This window comes from Ptiloglossa arizonensis, chromosome 4, assembly GCF_051014685.1.
Source record: "Ptiloglossa arizonensis isolate GNS036 chromosome 4, iyPtiAriz1_principal, whole genome shotgun sequence".
NCBI classification, from domain to species: Eukaryota; Metazoa; Arthropoda; class Insecta; order Hymenoptera; family Colletidae; genus Ptiloglossa; species Ptiloglossa arizonensis.
This window is the reverse complement of record NC_135051.1, coordinates 7178213-7200840: the sequence shown is the minus strand read 5'-3', so window position 1 is coordinate 7200840 and position 22628 is coordinate 7178213. Positions and strand designations below refer to the sequence as shown.

The window sequence follows — 22628 nt, the reverse complement described above, 5'->3', positions numbered from 1 at the left end:
GTTTATGGATATATATATTTATATTATACGTTACAGTGATAATAGTGTTATATGTAGTGTCGGTGATTAGTTTCGCTTGGTACGTCTTTCAATTGTCTCGTCTTATCGTCTTTTCAGTCATACTGTCCGCGACACACTCTTCGGACATACTCTCGTCGTCATACTTTGTCATACTGTGTCATACTGTTCTTTTCGCGCTCTATATAGTCATTCCCATTCATTCTCTTTCATTCCAATCCTCAGTCTCTCTCACTTGAGACATTCGGTCACGTTCGGCCATCCTAATCGTTCGTCTTTCCCAAACACTCTTCACTTTCTCCGAACCACGTGTATTCCCTTTGATCCCCATGCATTCTCACGCTCGGTCGTCGCGCAAGAGCAAGACCCCCTGTAAAGGATACTCGTGGCTTCCAGGAAAGCTAGCGGACCGATCGGCGCCAAATGTTTAGTTTAACTCAAGTCCGACCGCGCGCGTTATCTTGTTTAGGCCTACGCTCGAAGCAGGCCTAAACGGACGCGGCGAATCCGATACTACATCTTCAATTTTGACATTATTCCATGTAAAACTTCGAAACTTTAAACGACACCACCGTTCACACGATTTCGCAGGACGAAAGAAACGCCTCTCGAATTTTCGTTTCTTTGGAAATTTTGTCTTTCGCGCGACTCGAATTGCCCCGTGATACTTTTCAAGCCTCCGCGGATCGGTTCCACCGACGAGGAACGCGATTATAGAACGCACGCCCGTGACGGCGTTGCGCGCGCGTTATATTCGACAGTTGAACCCGACAAATTGCTACCATATTGCGATATGCGAGAGAATATGTTACAGAGGCGAACGCGAGCGTAAAGCTCAGCCGACTATACGCTCGGCGGGCGTCATTGAACCGTGCCGGTAGCGCAGGACCGTCAAAGCGACGTAAAACGCGGATACTTGATGTCATTTCGCGCTTTGCAGAATGGACTTTTTACAGGGCGTCGCGTTCCTTTGTCGCGAGGAGCGCGCACCTTTTGCGTCCCTTCGTCAGCGATACGTCGATATTAAAAGTGCTGTTCCTCCGCGCGACGGACGCGTACTCGGGGAAACTCTATCCAAACCAACGACCAAACGTGTCCTCGAGGAATATTTTCTCTTTTTTTTGCTCGAGTTGTGGACACGAGAGAACCGATAGGTGTGGAGCAAATCGATCAAATTTTTAGAGATTTTGTGTCGTGCAATTTGACATTTGTATGCTCGTCGTAGGTGAAACGAATTGTCTATAATCGATGGAAAGGTTTCTTATCGAGGATGGAAAGGTTTCTTATCGAGAGAAATTTTTCGATAGTTTGTCTTACGTGAAAACGTTTATTACCGATCACTCTTTGATAGTAAAAAAAAATTTGTTTGGTCCAGATACGTATAGTATACGCGCAAGAATTTGTCACATTGTTTAATTTTGTATCGGTTGTACTATTGTTTCCTATTTTCGTAGCCAATTATTGAACATTGTAAGAAATGTAAGAAAAATTCTGTGAAATACGAATACATTTTTAAAAAGTACACGTAATTTTATACAGAAGTGTGTACACGTTTAGCGAAAATGCGCGGTACAATTATAAATTGTTGTTAACCTAACCAACGGGTTAAATGATTTTCCGTTTCACCAATATCCAAATTTCGACAAACATTTGCGATAATTTATAATTACAGGGTAAATTTAATTACGCGAAACTCGTTAAATCGGTACTAAAGTAGAAATTCGAATGTTGACGATTGTAATTTTAATGCGATTACATCGATCTCTAAATACGGGTTTGAACTTACTTGGAATCGCGTTAAAGTCCACGAAATGTATTGTCCTTATAATTATAGAGTTTGTGATTTAAATTCGTCTGTTGGTAAATGGAAAACGTTTGGCGTCGCAATTAATTGAACGCGCTTAATTTACAACGTAACGGACAGTAATTCGATGCACAAGTGGTACAATTACAATGAATTACTATGTTTCGGTTAATTAGAATGATTTTATATCGCGTTTAATTAAACAAATCGATACAAAGTCGAGAAGAAAGTCAAATTTGTTTGCAATAAGATATCACGATATTTATTTGTAAATTAACATTTTTTTAAATTTCTTCCATAGATTTTTAACTCGAACTTAAAGCCAGTGTATTCGAGTATTCGTACATAGACGAGCAAATGGTAAAAGAATAAATAAGACGGTGCAACAAAAATTGTAATACCTATTCGAGAAACGATTTGAAATGCAACCTATTCGCTATTTTTACATAAAATTGTTAATAAACGATACGAACTGTTCCGATTGCTTTGAATGTTTTTAATAGAGCGATTCGAATATCCCTTCTCTACTAACTGTGACTTTAATTATAAAAATATCGTCGCACAATTTGTATCAACGATCAACTGTACATTTTTTGTAATTTGTATTGTATTACGAATAAAAGAAAAACTTTCAGCAAGAACGATTAATTGATTTTTCCGATACCCAATATCCTCTAATTTCAAAGATTCCTTTCTTTATTTTTATTCATTACATTCATAAGAAAACTACGTAAAAGCTTATTCTATCACTTACCGCGATATTCCTTCAGCTGTTCGTTATCCACAATACAACCTCAAGAAACGATATACGTGTCACCTGTGCACGATTATTAATAACTACAATACCCATTTAATTTACTGTCTCGTTTACAGGACACGTTGTAACTCTGAACGAAAAATTCTGTCGAAAGTATCCCTTTTCTTTTCCGACCCCGGAAGTATTTCCGTAGAGACCGTAGATAACGTTAATAAGATTAATTCGGTGGCCTATAGGTTACGAAGTTCCACATTCGTGTAAATTATTCGGGAAGCATAGTACTTTCCACGGTTAAAAAAAGATTTCTTTTGAAAATGGTATCTCTGGGAAAAGTACGTGCCATTCTATTTCACGTCTGGGCTTCCTCGGCAAACAAAAGCTTTGCTCGCAAAAATTTACTAAACTTTCCTCTGGGTACTGACCCGCCGGATGTCTGAAAAGACTGTAATGAACTGTGCGATGAATGTGGGCTACATAGCCGAACAAATTTCCGTCTAACTCGCTGCTTACGCTCGCGAAATTTCCGCACAACGGCGAGCTTTCAATAAGGGACGCGAACGCTTCGTGTCCTACGGCGCGAAACGAGCGTAAAGACACAAACAAACGCGCAAACCGGCCAACGAAATAATATTTCTCCCTGTAAACGGGATCCGGCTGTTTTTCTTTTTTTCGCGAATGTTCCCGATACGCGTCACCGTATCACGGAGGAAACGAAAATCGTCCCAAAGTCGTTTCGAGCGACCCTTTCTATTTTCACGAGCCGCGAAACCGGTCGAACGATGTGTCGAACGGTAAAAATTTACCTCGTGAATTTTTCAAATCATTCCTTCTTTTTTCTTTCTTTTCGGTCGTGCACGTGGACTACATTTAAAATCCCAGGTGAACGTATCAAAAATTCCGAGTAGTGACGCATCGATCCTATCAGAAAGTTACAACGAAAAGTGTGAAAACCCCGAAAGCGTTCCTGTTATTTTTGCGACGTGGAACGAAATCCGTGGAATTCGAATTCGTGAGAAACTTCTAGTACGATTAATTCTTCGTGCACGGGACACATTTCGAAATCTCCGCGACGAAAGGTAGTTGTATTCGGTGGTAATTCGGACACCGGTGTATTTTCGATTCCGCGAACTGCGAACCGACCACCCATTACCCCCGATCGCTTCGTCATCGAGAAAAACGATGAATGACCGTAGGATCGTTTCGAAATTGTACACCCATCGCGATCGTGGAACTTTCACGAGCAATTTTCAAAGCTTCAAGTATAATCCGTAGGGTGAATTACCGGCAATTTACGTTTTATCGGAGTTTCAAATCTTCTTAGTCGTAAACAAGGGAGTTGAATATTATGTTTATCGCCAATTCTAATTTTCCCCTCTGTTGGAAGTAGGATGGAAGCCTGTATTTAAATCGGGTGAATTGCTCGAGCCAAATATAACAGACTGTGGTTTATTTTGTACTTGTTACTTTACTTGTTATTTTGTAATCTTCTCAAGGGATATGTTTATTTAGTACTCGATCGTTTTTCTTTTCTTTTTCGTCAGAGTTTATTTTATTAGCGACGTTTTACGGTGCTGTTACCCATATGTATTATTGTGTTTAGATTTAATGTCACAGATTGAAGTCGTTGATCAATTTTGAGCACTACAAGCGTCGACGATACAAGAGCTTTCTTAAGTTGCTCGTAACTAATTAATGTTGTTACAAATCATTGCAAAAGTGGTTCCTGAATCTTGACTTGGATCTCTACTATACAATGCGTGTCTAAATGATTCAATAATTAGGACGGAAAGTCGAGAAAAATATCGATTACGTCGATCGCTACAAACGTTGTCTCTGGGACAGCTTTCGAAAAAACGAGAGCCGTTTCCTAAATCTCGCGTTAAAAGTGTCCCAAGACACGCGTGTAGTTGTCCTCGGTGCGATAAAACTGCACCCGGAAACGGGGTGGATGTTCGCGCGTATGACGTGTCATAGACGTCTCGGCAATATTCATCGACGCTGATTCATCACGGCGAGACTAGGCGAATCGCTGGAAAGCGGCACGGGGCTGACAAAAGCGACAGCGAAACGGATCGTCGAAATTGTCTAAGGCGCGCGGATCGTCGTGCCTCGTATCCGTAGTCGTCGACGTCCTCGTGGAAAGAAATAACGGTTGACGTACGTGCCGCGTCGTATTCGCGAGCAGTCGGCTACCCCCACCCTCGCTCCGTATCCGTTCACGCCTCTTCGCGCGACAACGCGGTGGAGGGGGAAGCGAGCGGCGGTGGGAGAAGCGAGCGGCGGTGGGGGAAGCGAGCGATGGTGGGGGAAGCGAACGGTGGATAACGAGCGCGTGGAGGGGATAGAGAGGAAAAAGGTACTTTGTTCCTTCACGCGGCTCGTTCTGCCGCGTGTCGGGAATTCCTCGTAACGTTTGTCACGAAAACAGGCGTGAAATGTATGCGACTCCCGTTCCACTTTCAGGCGGTTCCTCGAGGAACTTCCTTAGTCATTTCCCCCTACTGGTGTATGCCCGAGAGCCCGATAGACGGGGAGGGGTGTAAACGTCGCAGAAATGTACCCCCACCGTGTTAGCTAGCGCCGGTGTTAAAATATTAACTCCATTTACCGAGTGACGCCGCGTCGGTTCTCGTTCGACCGAAATCGTCCGCCATTTCTCGCCGAGCAAAAACAACACTGGCACACACGGAACATGGGACCATCCCCGGTATGGAGTTTCGAGGGCGGTTGGAAACGGTCGCGGTAACTTTCCGCGATTCTTTTCTTATTTTCCGTTTCTCTTTGGCTTCGTGCCCAGGTCTACCTTCTCCACCGTTCGCGTCACTCTCTCTCTCTCTCTCTCTCTCTCTCTCTCTCTCTCTCTCTCTCTGTAGCTCTTTGTCAGCGGTGTGTTCGTTTTTCTTTCTTGCGAGGGAGTCGTGTTTCGTGTCGATGCGTCCGTTGGCGCGTCGCTCGCGGATTCGTGTTACCGTGATGGTCTCGGTGACTCGTTCATTGTCGAGACGAGACGGTGGCGCGAGATCGCGCGGCTTTATCTCCCGCAGAAAGGAATAGGTGGCACAAAGGGAGGTACTTTAGCGATTAGTAACCCTCTTGCGCGGGTATCGTTGACGTTCACGGCGTTTGAACCACGGTAACCGGTGCGGGCAATCTTCTACCACGATTCGATGTTAATCGGCCGTGACCACCCTCCCCCCTGGTGGGAAGGAAGGTTTATCGAAAATCGTGTCAATTCCGAGGTAACCGGACGAGTAACGTCCAACCGGAGTCGTCGAAGAGTTCGATCTTCGAATCGCTCCCGACTCGAATTAATCGAGGATCGTTCCCGAGGTTCGATTTACTGCACAGTTTCTTCTCGGATGTTTGTACCCTTTTCGGTGCTTCCGGAGGTGCACTTTCCTCGAAACACCACGATGCAGTGATACTTTTTCCAAAGGAGGGCCCTCGGGAGGAGAGTGAATTTCTGCGCCTGAAATTTAGTAGGAAACTCTTTAGGTTTGTTCCGATTGTTTGAACTTTCGCGCGCATTCCTATATCGGGGAATATCTTCGTGAAGTTTGTCTAAGTTGTACTTGTACGCGTAATGTAACGAATTAATTGTATTCGTGTGCGTAGTGTAACGAATTAATTGTATTTGTATGCGTAGTGTAACGATTGAATTGCACTTGTATGCACAATGTAACGAATAAATTGTATTTGTATGCGTAGTGTAACGAATGAATTGCACTTGTATGCACAATGTAACGAATGAATGTAACGAATGAATTATATTTATATGCATAATGTAACGAATGAATTGTATTTGTATGCATAATGTAACGAATGAATGTAACGAATGAATTATATTTATATGCATAATGTAACGAATGAATTGCATTTGTATGCACAACGTAACGAATGAATTGCATTTGTATGCATAATGTAACGAACGAATTGCATTTATATGCATAATGTAACGAATGAATTGCATTTGTATGCATAATGTAACGAATGAATTGCATTTGTATGCACAACGTAACGAATGAATTGCATTTGTATGCACAACGAACAAATTATAGTTGAATGTATAATGCAACGAGTGAAATATATTTGTATTCATAATGTACCGAATAAATTGTATTTGCACCTACAATGTATTCATTTAATGAAAATAAACCGATACAAAGTCCAAAGCATTCATTTTTTTACAATTTCCTCGAATCACGATTTAAAAACGAACATTTAAAGAAAGTATTACATCGTCGATTTCACGAACATGAGCTTCCTTCGACCAGACTTATCAAGAATGTTCAATTTCTACCAATTATTCGATAGAAATAATAAAAATGATATTTCATTTCGAGAAACTTCCAATTGTTACCTTGTCAATGAACAATGTCGTAAATTAACGAAACATATTAAATTCCGTACTTCGTTCGATAATCTACCATGGTATTCCTTGATTAATAAACGTCGAACGCGGAACCCGATTTGACAATATTAAATGAATTTTCTCGGACGTCTCTCGAATCAGTGGAATTATAATCTCAATCCTGAATCGTCGCTACGCCGTAGAAACGTTCGAACGATCGAATTATGCAGTTTCATTAGATATTCCGTTAAGAATTCTTATTATGCAGCTAAGGAAAGAATTCCTAACGCGCATTTAGCATATTTTTCCCCGGTAGTAATAGATTTTTATTCCCCGATACTTTATTGCCGCACTGTCCTTGCTTAATGGCGCAAAATAACAGAGAGGGAACTTACGTGCCGAGACAAATAAGGTCCAATATCGGTTAATAATTCACAAAGCGGGCAAAAAGTCTATAACCGAATATAAAGACCGCCCCCCCCCCCCCCCTTAACGAACGAGTTTATATTTTCTCCGCGCCCGCGCTTCATTATTTATCGGTAATAATGCGAATCGGACCCATCGATTCGCTCGCGTCCCGTATACAAAGGGACAAAACAGCCAATTCATATTCTAGCGTTTTTACACGACGCTCATTGTCTCCGTCCTTTTCTCTCGCATCCACGCGTTACATACATTACAACATTACAAAGGGAAATTATTCACTGAAATATCGCTGTTGCGCATTGGAAACCGGCTCTCCCTTTATCACGTCGCCGCGCCATATTATTACTGTCAGCCCGGTTCGAGTGAATATCAATAAGTTCACAGCGTAATGCATTACAGAAATTGAAATAATCACCGTCTTTTGTTCCCGATGCCAAACTCGATAAATTCCAATTCTTTTCTCACCTCGAATAATCTGTTTTCGAAATGAGCCTACGACTCATCGTGGCACGCAACTCGTTGTAAATCGTTTCGAGGTTAGGTTTCGTAAGCAGTATATTTCACTGCACCACGCCTCTTTCAAATACATACATAGTTTGTTTACACCTTACTTTTATACACATTCGGGTATATACTTCTACGAATGCACAATGAAAACGTTTAATGATAATAATAATAATATTAGTAAGTTTAGAAGTTTTTAAGGTTATGTTCGATTTTTAAATTCTTTTTCGCTCGTGTATCAGCGAGACGATCATCTAGCGATGCGTAGTAGAGAAAATACGGTGGATGAGTAATTTCATCTGGATGCAAATTGAAAAGTTTCTTTTTTTTTGTTCGCTACTTAGGTATACTTTAAGTGCAGCAGTTAATGCATACTCTTTGGAATAATCGAGTTTCGACCGTGTTATAATAGTTAGTATATTTTTTTCGCACAGTTTAGAACTTATTATTGTAATTATTGTTATTAAAGATCTTTAGTACCTATACATAAGGACAAAATATAATCAGTTTACGTGCATAGAGTGCAGCTAAAAATACTCTTGTAAAACTAACCTCAATTGATCACCGTTGATGCAAACGTTCCCGTTTCAAAATATTCTATTTTTGGTAAAATGTAACGTTCAATGAACCGTTCAATCCGCATTTTTATTTTCCAATAATCGAAGCTATCCGAAAAGAACTCGATATTATAGCAACGAAAAACTTGTGTCTGATCGATCGACCAACAACGAACAATCGCGTGTCCGATGCCGATTTAGATGAAAGTCTGGAGGTTTTTAGAACAGTGTAAAACAAGGGACGGGAATATTTTTTTTCACTGCGGTGAGTCAAGTTTAAGGGGTGGAAATACCCTTAAAAGTTTCACCCCTCTGATGCTATCTTGAAACTTATTGGAAACACACGAAAGTTCTTTGAAAAATTGTTGCACGCTTCTGATGACGAATGACACGGTGAACACGTCGGTGGATAAATTTAAGAAATTTCCAAATCGTTCTCGACCAATTGTTATTATTAACATTTATATTACAACTCTAGTTGCTCGATTAACAACCGTCTTGTTCAATTTATACAGTTGAAAAATTATTGCACGCTTCTGATGACGAGTGACACTGTGAGCACGTCGGTGGACAAATTTAAGAAATTTCCAAATTGTTCTCAACCAATTAAAATTACTAATATTTATGTTACAACTCTACTTGCTCGATTAACAACCGTCTTGTTCAATTTATACAGTTGAAAAATTATTGCACGCTTCTGATGACGAGTGACACTGTGAGCACGTCGGTGGACAAATTTAAGAAATTTCCAAATCGTTCTCGACCAATTGTTATTATTAATATTTATATTACAACTCTAGTTGCTCGATTAACAACCGTCTTGTTCAATTTATACAGTTGAAAAATTATTGCACGCTTCTGATGAGTGACACGGTGAACACATCGGTGGATAAATTTAAGAAATTTCCAAATCGTTCTCGACCAATTATTATTACTAATATTTATGTTACAACTCTACTTGCTCGATTAACAACCATCTTGTTCAATTTATACAGTTGAAAAATTGTTCTACGCTTCTGATGACGAGTGATGAAATCGTTCTCGACCAATTATAATTATTAATATTTACGTCACAATTCTACTTGCTTGATTAACAACGATCCTGTTCAATTCGTACAGTAGAAAAATTGTTGCACACTTGTGACAACGAGTGACACGGTGAACACGTTAAGAAATTTAAAAAATTCGTCAAATTTGAGAAATTTCCAAATCGTTTTCGACCACTTGTAATTATTAATATTTACGTCACAACTCTACTTGCTCGATCAACAACGATCCTGTTCAATTTATACAGTGGATTCTACATTGTCTGACCATAGACGATCTCGTTTCACTTGCCCATGAAAGTGTAGTCTCTAGATGCATCCCTGACTGCATTCGCTAGATGCATCTCTGACTGCATTCGCTAGATGCATCCCTGTTTCGCGTTTTTTAACCAAATGCAGCCATAGTCGAAGCGACTGACTGGATACTGGCCCGTTTCAATTGTTTAACTACAGTATACGCGCGAAGAGATTGCGTCGGGAATTATGGCGGATCGTGTACGCCCGAGGAAATGGCCTCCGAACGAATAGAACCCGCCGTAACTCTAGACGCAATCTCCTTGCGCTCGTACTATAGATACAGTTCTATACTAACAATAAGCGTCTAACTTGGAACGATCTTGCTCCAAGTGCCTGACTAGATATTGAACCGTTCCGGGTGTTCGTCTGGATGTCGGGCTATTCCAAGTACCTGGCTACCACTATCTCTTTTTAAGTGTTCGACGAGGTATATTTCACTTTCAAATATCGATCCTGGGGTGGCCTTGTTCTAAATGTCTCACTGGGTACAGACTTATTCCAAGTGTTCGATCGGACACCATTCCAAATGTCTGACTTGGAATTACCGTAACTAGACACTCTTCTGAGTGAATATTATTGGGTTGTAAAGTAATTTCACTTTTCGAAACGGAGAATATATAATTTAATAAAATGTTTGCACGCTCTGAAAAAATTGTGTTTCATTTTCACCAGAAAGAAAAAAGAAACGACTTTCCGAACAACCTAATATATTCCAAGTGTTTAATTTGACACTGTTTTATTTCACGTCTCGAAATATTGACCAGCTCCGAATGATCGGTCGTATAGTACTCCATTTTAAGTGGAAACGGTTTTATTTTAATTATTGTATGTTCGACTATACACTGTTCAGATGTTCAATTGACCCTTTTGTTTAGAATATTGTGCGAGACACGTGATAAGGAAAAAGTAACGAACGTAAAAACCATGGATTCCAATTTTTAAATATATCTCCTCGAAAATATTAGAAAGAAATTCTTACATTGGGTTATTCAGAAAGTCATTTCGTTTCTTTTTGGTAAAAATGAAGCACGATTTTTTAAAGTGTCGTTTCGAAGTCACACCAAACTGCAATGTATACTTCTTAGCGTCACTTACAAGATAAAATATATAAAAATATATCGTTTCGTAGGGAAATGCAAGCTTTCGAAAAGTTCGAAGGTATTGAATTCAACGAAAAAATTCTTCTCCCATCGTAAGCGTTTCCTAAAATTCTATTGGCTTGTTCGGAAAGTAATTTCAATTTTTTTTTTTTTAGTGAAAATGAAACACGATTTCTTTCAGAGTGTACAAACATTTTATCAAATGACATATTCTCCATTTTGGAAAACGAAATTACTTTCCGAACAACCCAATATTTTACCCGACTGTATAATTTCTTACGTTAAATTTATCTTATTGGTCTTCTCGATGAGCGAACCAACTTCGGATGAAAGATTCGCGAACCGAACCGAAATTCTACAAGTCTGTACAATAAATATATCTCCTCGAAAATATTAGAAAAGAAACTCTTCTGTAACGTCTTCGAAAAGAAAATTGAACAATTGGAGCTACGAGCGACCTCGATGTCGATTATCGAAACGTTCAGTTGAGACAAGAGGTGTAATAAACGATTCGTAAGACGTTATCGAAAGTTAAATCGTAAAGCAAGGGGTTAAAAGTGTCTGCAATTGAATAGTGTTATTTCCAAGTGTCTGTCCAACTCTCGTCATAATCCACTGTCTGACTACGTGCGATCATCTACCGCGTACCTAACCCCGCGATGGTTCCCCGCGAAAGATTTGATTTGAAAACTTTTCTCATCTGCGATAGTTTCTAAGTTAGCGTCGAACCGTTGAAAATTTGAATACCAGTTTCGCTTCTTAAACTCCGTTCACCGTGGCCGAAAGACGCGTGTGTCCCTCACATTCGATCGTTCCACTAACTCGCCTAGCCTCCCATCACCACGAGAATCGTTAAAGGAATTCCAGGGATGCTACTTGCAACTAATAATTAGCATCGAGTTCAATTGTTGCTCGCCAACCGCCCAGCTAGGCGAAAGTCCGAGCGAAAAGCGATCGTGCGATACCGAAACGCTCGTTGCACGTACGCGCGAGCAAAGCTACAATTTAATAGCAATAGTGTTACGGAAACTTTCACGTTGTCCATAATATCGCTATTTATCGAGTGGATGTAGACCAGCACGAATGACTGCGCTCGCAGACCGACAACGAAATTATGTACGCGGGGTTTTGGTTTACGGTGAATGATCGTAATCGCTGAACCGTACACGAGGTATTTAGTATAGCCGGAAAACTATCGCGCGAAACACTTCGACAATGAAAACAGTTAATCGTCTCGGATAGCCTTTCGGCAAATTCGTAAATTGTCCTCGAAAATTGGACATCCAGAGCGTGGTTAATTTTCACGGAAATTAATCATTTTTAAGTATTTACCGAGTGTCCCGATCAGCGCCGGTCGATTCGAATTTCCCGCTGTTTTTGAAACGTCCAACCGATTCAATTGAAACTCGATGTGCGTCATCTAGACGAGCGGGAAATTAATCGTGGAAGAGTACACGGTGAAAGGACGCGTGTAAATTATTCATAACGCGATTGATCTTCATAAAAATGAATCATCTTTATGTGCAATATTTACCGAGTGTCCCAATCAGCGCCGGTCGATTCGAATTTCCCACTGTTTTTGAAACGTTGAACCGATTCAATTGAAACTCGACACGCGTCATCTAGACGAACGGGAAATTAATCGTGGAAAAGTACACTGTGAAAGGAACGCGTGTAAATTATTCATAACGCGATTGATCTTCATAAAAATGAATCATCTTTATGTGCAATATTTACCGAGTGTCCCAATCAGGGCCGGTCGATTCGAATTTCCCACTGTTTTTGAAACGTTGAACCGATTCAATTGAAACTCGATGTGCGTCATCTAGACGAGCGGGAAATTAATCGTGGAAGAGTACACGGTGAAAGGACGCGTGTAAATTATTCATATCGCGTTACGAATAATCGCGATCTTTAACGTTAACGATCCAGGAACTTCGCGATCGTTCCCCTCGAGATCGTTGCCAACCCCCCTGGTTTGTACTTTTAAATAAAAAAATACGTATCGAGTGTTCAATTATCGTATACGTAACACGATAATTGAAACCGTTCGAATTTGATCGAAAAGGTAAATCGACCGGCGATAATTGGGACATCGTGTAGAGACAGTTGGTTTATTCGTTCACGACGCTTTACACCGTTCGATGGCTCTCGTCTAGCCATTGAACAACGACAGGAAAGTGTCTCTGTATCGTGGTTCGCGCGAGCCGACAATTTTTCGTATCCAAATAACCGCATCAATCGTCCCTAGGAATTTACGAGGCGGCGCTGCAAGACCCGAGCCGTGATATCCGTACGGCGGACAGGAGAAAAGAATCAATACCAGCAAGGTAGCTGTCGTTAACACGGGCTCGTTCCAGATTTCGCCACGGCTACTGAAATGTAATTCCCGCGTCGTCGCGTCTCACCGTTTCTGCAATTATTCCGCGAAGCTTTGCACATTCGCTCCGGTCACCGCGGTCAACGTAAATCTCGCTATTTAATATTTATCGCGGTGAACGCAATTGGGTCGCGTAACGTCGATTTCAACGAGAAAGCTCCTCGAATTGTCTCTGGCTGGACTTTCCAAAGGCAGGGGGCTTCGATTATCGAATCGATGATCGAGCTATTGAGAATCGAACGTTGCACTGTCGTATTTCGAGTCCTGGAAAGACGAGGTTTCTTTGTCATTTTTTTTTTCTATTAAAGAATCCTTCTTTCGGTACGGACGATTGTGAATGAACAATTTATGCAAAAGAGGAAGGAGATTATTCGTATTTGGAGATAATTCGTTCAGCTCGACGAATCACGAATAAATATATGCACGAGGTTTGATATGTCGGATAGTTTTCTCGACAAAAAGTCTCGAGTGTTTCCTAATTTTTTCGGGCAACGAATTAGGCGAACCCTAAAATTACGGAGTGTAGTATTCGGAGCATGTACACCGGTGGTTTGCAAACTTTTTGGAAAGCGCCCTTCCTTTGAAAAAGAGAAAATTTCCACGGCCCGGTTCGATTAACAAAAAATTTGCGTTACGTATATTTTCATTCGTTCGGTTTTGTCGAACTTTATTCATCGAGTCATTTACTCGTACAATGGAAAGGTTATTTTGTAGCGAACGTTGTTTACAAAATCGTGTTATACGAAACGAAATAAAAAAAAAGTCGCGAAAATTTAAGCAACCCGCTTGTACAATTTTCTCCGACGAAGATTTAAGAAAAATTCACAACCTGCCACGTTTACAAATTCTCTTTGCTCGTTTTCCACACTTTCAAAGTTCACAAACTCTGATGATCAATGAACGTATCGGCAGAAATTAAACCTACAAGTTACTCTCGTTTATAAATTCTCTTTGCCAGCCCCCCTCTTCTTCCCTTCGTTCTACCATTTCAATATTTAAATTCGGACAAATTTTCGTTCGAGCGTTGTAAAACGTACACGTATCCGTTCCTTCGTTGTACGATCTCTCGAATAAATTCATTATGTGGTAAGCTTGAGAACGAAAGGGATTGCGTGTGAGAGAATCTGAAGTGTTTGGAACAGACGAGCGAGCGAAGTGTGAAAGAAGAGCGATTGAGATAGAACCATACTGGAAAATTTTCGGCGTACATGATCAGCCTCATGAAGTGAGAGAGATTAAGAATTAGAATGAAGTGTGCGAGAGAAGAGTGTTTAGGGCGATAGTCATTGTTGGAAAATTGTCGAAGAGTGACGCGTAAAATAAGAATAGCGTGATCACCGCGGTCAGCGTGGTCAGCGTGGTCAGCGTGGTCAGCGTGGTCAGAGTAGTCAGCGTGGTCAGAGTAGTCAGCGTGGTCAGAGTAGTCAGCGTGGTCAGAGTAGTCAGCGTGGTCAGCGTGGTCAGAGTAGTCAGCGTGGTTAGCGTGGTCACAGTAGTCAGCGTGGTCAGAGTAGTCAGCGTGGTCAGCGAAGTCAGTGTGGTCAGCGAAGTCAGCGTAGTCAGCGAAGTCAGTGTGATCACAGTAGTCAGCGTAGTCAGCGTAGTTACTAATTGTGCGCTTCGTTAATGCTTTGTTCCTCCTACCTAATTCAATACACGTACACCCTAGAATTTATTCACCCTTATTTTTTAACCGGCGTACATAATTCCTACACTAACGATAAATGAAATGAAATTTCCTTTCGTTGCAAAGTAACCGTGGACGATCACCGTTCGTACGAGAACGCGAAGTAACGATAGGTGGTAAATATCACCTGGGCGTCGTCTAACACTTAGGAGCTGGGTCTCTGGAAGTTTCTATTCAATTTCCAAGTGGGCCGGGCTCACGTGATTATTCACTGATTAAGTTCTGCCGCCGATTAACTTCTATTAACGCCGCGTACAGACTAGCCCCGTTGTATCCGATCGTGTCGTAATTAAAATCCTCTCTCTCTCTCTCTCTCTCTTTCTCTCTCACTGACTCACTCTCTCGTTCGTTCGTTCGCTCGGGAGCCGGAAACTTCGGTCTTACGTCTTGCCTGTCGCGTTTCCGGCCCGCGTCCATCGAGGAACGTTTCGCTGGCCGAGCGAAACGCTTCGAGGTATTCGGAAAATATCCAGGCCGCGACGGTGAAGCGCCATTATCGCGATTAAAATAAGAGACAGCTTTAACTGCGACTCGACCTTCTTTCGCGGGCCGGACAGAGGGCGGTCAGGACGCCACGGGACTAATTTGAAACCCGAAAGAACGTTTTCTTAGTCCTTATGACGCGGGCACCGCCGTTTCAATTAAGCGAGTACGTTTCGGGTGACGTAGCGCGCTCGCGATCCGCGCGAGCGTTGTTAACCGGTTTATCACGGAGATTGAGGGAAAATGTGAACATTCTGATCCTCTTTACCGATCTTTGACAAGCGTAGCTTGTAAATGAAATTATTAATTACAGAACGGTAGTGTCCGTTCGAGTGATTTTTAGACTTTTAGAAGTGTGCGTTCTGTTTTCAATCTCTCTCGGTGAAAATAATATCAGGTAGTGCAAAATGCTACGGAAATGACTTTTCTCGATGTTGTAGCGTTTCTTGAGAGTACAGTTTGCAGAATGTATAAGTATACTTTGTATAATTATTTAGTTTCTATTCATGAAAATCGAATCTTCAGTAGTTAGACGAACTGTTACCACTTGTACCAGAGTGGTTAATATTGGTATTGTACTTATCGATACGCTACTGTAATTATTGTATGGGATTATTATTTATTAATTGTAAATGGATACGTACGATAGTGATACGAATGGCTGTGAATAACGTACCGTGTTATAATTTTACACGACTCTCCGTTCTATCACACTCCACGACTCCTGACTTGACAACCCTGACAGCACATTTACGACTCTCTAATTTGGCAACGTAGACTCTTTTTTTTACAACATTGTCTCTAAAACTACGTCCTCTTAAAGCTACGTTTTCCTAAACCTACTCGGTTAACGATACTACAGTTATTAGAATTGATACTAAAATAATGATACTATTACAATTGTTAGAATTGATACTAAAATAACGATACTACAATTGTCAGAATTGATATTAAACTAACGGTACTACAATTCTTAGAATTGATACTAAAATAACGGTACTACAATTCGTAGAATTGATACTAAAATAACGGTACTACAATTCGTAGAATTGATACTAAAATAACGATACTACAATTTTTAGAATTGATACTAAAATAACGATACTACAATTGTCAGAATTGATATTAAAATAACGATACTACAATTCTTAGAATTGATACTAAAATAACGATACTACAATTTTTAGAATTGATACTAAAATAACGATACTACAATTTTTAGAATTGATACTAAAATAACGATACTACAATTTTTAGAATTGATACTAAAATAACGATACTACAATTTTTAGAATTGATACTAAAATAACGATACTACAATTTTTAGAATTGATACTAAAATAACGATACTACAATTTTTAGAATTGATACTAAAATAACGATACTACAATTTTTAGAATTGATACTAAAATAACGATACTACAATTGTCAGACTTGATACTAAAATAACAATACTACATTTGTTAGAATTAAAATTCGAGAAAAACTAACCGTATACTTTAACAGAAACTTTTAATAGGTATCCACCAAGATTCTAACGATCGATTAGATTACGATTCAACGTAGTGATAATATTTAGAAGCTTGTGGAACCGTTGCGTTCCAACGCGGAATCGGAGTCAATAATAATAGATCGCGTTAAGTAAAATCACGGATGGTTTGCGTTAGAATGTTTGGTATACGCGTATGATACTGTGTCAAAGGGTGACACAATCTGCCCTCCTCTAATTTTAACCCGCTTTTGCGGGATGATAGAGTATATAGGTCCCTGTTATCGTAGATAGAATATTAGACGCGAATATTCGGTAACTGTCGTACTATACGGAGTATTGTATTAACCTATTTACGTCGATAAATCGTTCATTCGAAAGATAATTTAATAATCTTGGTATCACCAAGTACCAGTAGTACGGATTCATACTGTTCTGGAACGATACGTATACTATAAAGCGATTACGATTTTCACGAGTTTCTCTCGCAATCGAATCTAACGTCACTCTGTAGCATTGAAATTAAAATGTCTCCGAATTATAATGAAATTTCTATATCACTAGAGACGGATTTCTATTGCTCCGAAATGACACAAGACGTTTACGACTCAATATCGTTTGTAATACCACTCTTCGGTATCGAAATTAATATATCTTTAAACCTAACGATTTTACGACGTTTTGGCGGCGCTAAATTAAAGTATGTTAGAGGAAGGAAAGAACGGAAATATAAGGAAGTGGGGATAAGCGTTTCATCCCGGGCCTGCTAGTGGACTCGTCAGTAAGGCATCCTAGCAGGCCCTGCCTTATACGCCGGGACATTGGAAGATCGGTAAGAGGTCGTATATATAGCGATCGGAGCAGGTACGGGAACTTGCGGGAAACGGTTGGTGGTGAGTTTCCCTCTGGTGGCAAGCGTGGGTAGTGCCGCCACAACGTAAATATATTAGTACTTCTTTTACGAAAAACAACGAGCTGCGTTCATTAACGAATTCGTGCAATCTCTACGTGTTCGTCTACAGAGAAACGTTCAATCCAATCCGAAGAATTTTTCACACAACCGATATATTTACGAGTTAATTAATTTATATTAGGTTGTTCGGAAGGTGATTTCGTTTTTCAAAATGGAGAATGTATAATTGAATAATATGTTTATACATTCTATAGAAATCGTGTTTCGTATTCACCAGAAAAAAAACGAAATGATTTTCCGAACAATCCAATGGATTAAAATCGAATATTCCACGTATGCCGACAGAGCTACTCTACCTTCCTTCGAAAGCGAGTTGAAATATACTCCGCAGCTAAATTAGTATAAAAATTATCCAAAGCTGTTACTACAATCTCCACAGGGATTATTCTAAAAATCCATTTTGAAAAGATTCATATTCCATCGCTGTTTCAAACATTCCTCCTGGATCGACCGTAACTCGAAACTAAAATACACCATCTCGTTCGTAAAACACTTTTTATCAAACTTTTTCAAACTAATCAAACTAATTCTACACTAAATAATCACATTTTTCAAACTAATACGTAGACTCGCTCCCTGGAAGTACACAACAGGGTTCCAAAGATCCTTTGTAAAAAAAAAGAAGTGTAATTCCAAAAGAAACGAGTGTCTCAGCTAATACTGCACTAAACAATCACTTTTTTTCAAACTAATACGTAGACTCGACCCCTGAAAGTACACGACAGGGTTCAGAAGATCCTTTGTAAAAAAAAGAAGTGTAATTCCAAAAGAAACGAGTGTCTCGGCTAATGCTACACTAAACAGTCACCTTTTTCAAACTAATACTTAGACTCGCCACCTGGAAGTACACAATAGGGTTCGAAAGAACCTTTGTAAAAAAAAAGAAGCGTAATTCCAAAAGTAACGAGTGCCTCAACTGGAAAACCAACCCGAAAAAACCATCTCGTCAAGAACATACCAAGATCGAACCGATAATTCGATTCCTACGAGATATCGTAGCTGGTGACCGATTCCTCCTACTTTTCTCCTGTAACATTCTTCGTCGATGAATGTTCGACGAAGAAGAGGAAGGTATGATGTATCTTTTTTCTTCTTTTTTCTTTATTATCTTTCGATAACGAAACGACGAGTGTGGATTACAGGGAAGAAAATACTTGGACGAATGTTTGTAGAAAGTTAAAGAAATGAGTAACTGTGTTCCTCACGTTGGTTCGTTCGTAGTCGTTGTATCGTCAGTGAAGAACCATCTTGTCTCCAGATCTTTGATCGGGAGCCTGGTGGAACAGATTGGCCGGCACTACGCTGTAATTTTAATCCGCGGAACGATACCCCGGTGCTCGATAGAATGTGACAGGAATAGTTAGGTCCGATCGCAAACACGTTGCTTTGAAGAGGAAGCCAGCGGACCGGTTGACCGGCTTCGGCATGCACAAACGCGAGAGCTACCACGGTGTGGCTCGGCCCTTCTGTGTGTACACGTGTGCATATATACGCGGCTGTGTAATACACGTGTCACCGTGGGCACGCAATACGTGCTACTTTGTCCAACGGTGTACATCCGGTCGATAGAGCGTATGAGCGTTAACGCGATAACCCGATGCTCCTACGCTCGAACCGAGTGACGTACCGAGATCGTACGACATTCCGTTATAATGAATTTACGCGCGGCCAAGAACCGGCACAGGGGGTTCTTTCACCTTCGACGTTCCCGCTGACCGAGCCGATATCCCCACCGGGACTCTCCAACGGGCGCAAACCGTACCAAACCACCGCCCGAAACTTCGTAAAAGTTGCGCAGCCCGTGTAATTCTCGTGAATTAATTGCCAGGCTATTCTTTGGGATCTTACCCGGCTGGAATACGAGTTTTAAATTAAATTCGAGCCACGACGGTCGGGGGTGGTTGGTCACCCCTCCTGACCGCCGGATTGGGTAAAGGGGAAGAGTACCAGTCTTTTCGAGCCAAGCGTTCGGATAAGAAAAGCGTGCCACGATCGACGGAGAACGCGTGGACTTACACTTGGTTACGGATACGCAAAGATTGAATCGTTGTTTGCGTGCTGATGGTCTTCGTCGATGAATGTACGGCGAGGGGTGGTGTGGAGGGAACGACGATAGGGTGGAACGAAGACGATTAGTCGAGTCGTTGCTACGTTTCGAAGTCAACTGTAATGTTCAGCAAAGGAGATGGTTGCTTTCTTTTTTTGCTTTTATTGCCTTTTGGAAAGACGAGGTGGTGTGGACTGTAACAAAGAAAGTACTTTGACGAATGTGTAAGAAGGGAAAGAAATTGGGAAATTTATAAGTAACCAGTACTGCAATTAACATTCTTTGTCGATGAATGTTTGATGAGGAAGAGGAAGGTATGATGTAGATATTTTTTCATTTTTCTATTATTTTTCGATAACGAAACAACGAGTGTGAACTACAAGGAAGAAAATACTTTGACAAATGTGTAGAAAGGTAAAGAAATTAGAAAATTTGTAAGTAACCAGTACTGCAACTGACATTCTTTGTGGATGAACGTTTGATGAGGAAGAGCAGGGTATGATGTAGATATTTTTTCATTTTTCTATTATTTTTCGATAACGAAACAACGAGTGTGAACTACAAGGAAGAAAATACTTTGACAAATATGCAAGAAGGTAAAGAAATTAGAATATTTGCATTTAATCCTGACATTCTTTGTCGATGAATGTTTGATGAGGAAGAGCAGGGTACGATGTATTATAGATATTTTTTCATTTTTCTATTATTTTTCCATAACGAAACAACGAGTGTGGACTATAAGGGCGAAAATACCTTTACGAATATACAAGAACGTAATGAAATTAGAAAATTTGCAAGCAACCCTAACATTCTTTGTCGATGAATGTTTGATGAAGACGAGGAAGGTATGATGTATATTTTTTTTTCTTTTTCTTTTATTATTTTTCGATAACGAAACGACGAGTGTGGACTACAAGGAAGAAAATACTTTGACAAATATGCAAGAAGGTAAAGAAATTAGAATATTTGCATTTAATCCTGACATTCTTTGTCGATGAATGTTTGATGAGGAAGAGCAGGGTACGATGTAGATATTTTTTCATTTTTCTATTATTTTTCCATAACGAAACAACGAGTGTGGACTATAAGGGCGAAAATACCTTTACGAATATACAAGAACGTAAAGAAATTAGAAAATTTGCAAGCAACCGTAACATTCTTTGTCGATGAATGTTTGATGAAGACGAGGAAGGTATGATGTATATTTTTTTTTCTTTTTTTTTTATTATTTTTCGATAACGAAACGACGAGTGTGGACTACAAGGAAGAAACTACTTTGACGAATACGCGACGAGGTAAAGAAATTAGAATAGTTGCACGCAACCCTGACATTCTTTGTCGATGAATGTTTGATGAAGAAGAGCAGGGTACGATGTAGATATTTTCTCCACTTTCTATTATTTTTCGATAACGAAACGACGAGTGTGGACCGTGACGAAGAAAGTACTTTGACGAGAGTGCAACCAGCTAAAGAAACTAGAATATTTGCACGCAACCCGTCCCGTATCTGACATTCTTTGTCGATGAATGCATGGTGAGGGTGTGGTGTAGCGGAAATCAAAGGGGAAATAATAAGAACGATAGACGGAGTCGTTTCTCCGTTAAAAAATAACTATAAAACGATCCTACGTTCTTGGCTCTCTATATTTCAGGAGTGTGAACAATTCTTTGTAAGAAAAATCAACATTCTAAGAATTACGTATGACCTAAACGCAGTACCTTTCTCTAAAAGTACTTTCGAAATGAAAAACTCGAAAAACTATTTTCTTCGGTACGAACGTATGGTCATGGTTATGTCTGGTGCCAGAATTGTGAGAAAATATTGAAAATTAGAAATTTGACAGTACTTGTACGATAAACTATCGATATTTTGCTTTCTTGTCATCTTTACTGCGCTAAGAAGAGTAACGAAAGAAATTGCATTTTGAGAATGCTGGTACGTGCAACAAAGACACACGTGTCGAAGACGTTGGTGTCGATCGATTAATTAGAATCGCGATATCTTTGTAATCGTTTGGGATAAGGTGGTCTCGAGAAAATAATGTTCGAGTTTCTTCGCAAAAAACATATGTATAAACCTACGATTGATCTTCCGGCCCAGGACCATGCATCCGTACAGTAGTGCAGCAATTTCCACGAAGTGTCCTTTTCCTAATACAAGACTCAAGAACACTTCTTCATCTGCTTCCTTTTTTTATGGAACATCGATATAATATTAATTTGCAACACTGGTACCATGGAACACCGATATAATATTAATTTACAACACTGGTATTATGAAACGCCGATATAATATTAATTTACAACAACGATACTATCGAACACCGATATAATATTAATTAAAAGACTGGTAGATCAATTTCACACAACAGGTATTGAATGTATGGTATCTCCACTTGGAACTCTGCTCGGCTCGGCTGTTGAGGGTAAACTAAACATGATGAATGGTTCGATACATACTTGAAGCGGGCCAGCAGGCCTGAAAGGTGTCCCTTTTCAAAGTCGAAACACACTGGTGACGAAACCGAGGTAAACTCGAGGAAAGTGTACACCTATGATTACAATTGCGAGTAAAATTACGTCACAGGTGACTTTGTCGATGTTTCGAATCCAATAATACTCTAAGACATCAATATTTTCCCCATCTTGAGAAAATAAATAAAAATCGGTCCTCTGAAAATACGTATTGGAATACCCCTCCACGTTGAT

General features: G+C 40.2%; 1 long non-coding RNA gene across 1 annotated transcript; it reads right to left on the bottom strand.

Moving 5' to 3' along the window:
• Window positions 1-5438: 5438 nt before the first annotated feature.
• On the bottom strand, window positions 5439-22082 carry LOC143146057 (uncharacterized). Its single transcript, XR_012991833.1, has 2 exons — window positions 22002-22082; window positions 5439-6048 (listed from the first exon to the last, which is right to left on the bottom strand). It is a non-coding gene; the product is annotated as an uncharacterized LOC143146057 (long non-coding RNA).
• Between the last annotated feature and the right edge of the window lie 546 nt (window positions 22083-22628).